Source organism: Perca fluviatilis, chromosome 24, assembly GCF_010015445.1.
Source record: "Perca fluviatilis chromosome 24, GENO_Pfluv_1.0, whole genome shotgun sequence".
NCBI lineage: Eukaryota > Metazoa > Chordata > Actinopteri > Perciformes > Percidae > Perca > Perca fluviatilis.
Genome location: NC_053135.1, coordinates 9,930,258 through 9,931,631, shown reverse-complemented (window position 1 = coordinate 9,931,631; position 1,374 = coordinate 9,930,258). Strand labels below are relative to the sequence as shown.

The window sequence follows — 1,374 nt, the reverse complement described above, 5'->3', positions numbered from 1 at the left end:
GGCAGTCGTAATATTTACCTAGCCATCTAGGCTAACGTTGTTGCGCTAATGTTAGCGAATCGTCGGCGTAGCGTTAGCTAGCTGTCTAAACTTGTGAAAAGCTGAACAGCATCCCCGTCCAAGTAATAAATAAACACTAGACAAATATGTTGTTACTGGAGCTAGTAGGCTACCATCAAAACATGAGATATCTAATCAATATGTGTTTACAACCGTCGGGGGATTTCACAGGTGGGACTGGCAAGTTAGCCTATATGTGACCGGATGAGGTTTTCCCCTCCCTCTTACCTGCACACAGGAGAGTGGCTCAGCATACCTGGGGCTCATTCCGATTGATTGGGAGAGGCAGGGACATTATTTAAGCCTGTGTGTGTGGACTCGTTCTGTTTGTCTTCTCCTGCTGGGTGTTTGTGGAGACGTGTCCGGGTTGGCGTGCTTTACGTTTTTGCCGCTGCCCTAGGTCGTCAGTCTGCTGCGGTGTGGTAAGGGCACTTTTTCCATCTTTTGTGCCTTTCATTGTTCCCTGCTGTGCATGTGGCACTAATGTGCATTCTTTTATAGAGCTCACCCTGTCTGGTTGTGGATGTCCCTGTGTGGGTGGATGTATGCCTGGGCTGCTGGCGTTGGGTGTCTCGGTAAGCTGCATGCCTCCCTCTTTCGACCCATTTGGGCGTTATCAAGATCTGACAGTCTTATTTGTTATAGTGTGGGCCGCTGTGTGTGTGCGCAAGGTGGGTGCCTCCGCCGGGGTCTGAGGGCGGCCTGTCCTGTAATTCGGTAAGTTGCTGTGTTTGCCTGTTTGCTTTGAATTAATTGCGGTCCTGTTTTAATGGTGTGTTTCACAATGCAGCGGACCAGGCTGCAGCCTTATACATGCTGCTGTGGGGCTATCATGGTGCCACGATTAATTAAAGGGCCAGTATCCCCCCGGCGCGTTCTTCCCCCATTGAAGCTGTTCTGGATAATGGCAACTCTGTTCTGGATAACGGCAACTCTGTTCTGGATTCCGGCAAAAGCGTTCTGAGTCCGGTAAAGTCTCCTGGACACTAACACAAAAATGGTCTGAACACATGTATAAAAGCAGTCTGGATATATTGTAAGCTATTAACTGTTGTATATATTGCATGTGGGTTTCTTTTTGTTTGTTTTTTTCTCTTATTTTGGTTGATTTGTTGTTTTCTTATTATGCATGTTTGATTGTTGATTTGAATTGTGTTTCTTGTTTATTTTTCCTATTTTCATCACTTACATTTTAACAGAAAGATTGCTATTTTAAAATGTTTAATTAAATAAAAATTGTATATTTTTATAATTATTTTATTGTCTCTGAGCCCTGATTCGGATAAACAAATCTGTGTGCTTTAAAGGTCTTGG

The 1,374-nt window shown here is 44.5% G+C and overlaps 1 long non-coding RNA gene across 1 annotated transcript; it reads left to right on the top strand.

Moving 5' to 3' along the window:
- The first annotated feature begins 240 nt into the window (after positions 1-240).
- On the top strand, positions 241-1,174 carry LOC120554570. The gene is made up of 4 exons (XR_005638515.1): positions 241-482; positions 562-635; positions 706-777; positions 851-1,174. It is a non-coding gene; the product is annotated as an uncharacterized LOC120554570 (long non-coding RNA).
- The last annotated feature ends 200 nt before the right edge of the window (positions 1,175-1,374 follow it).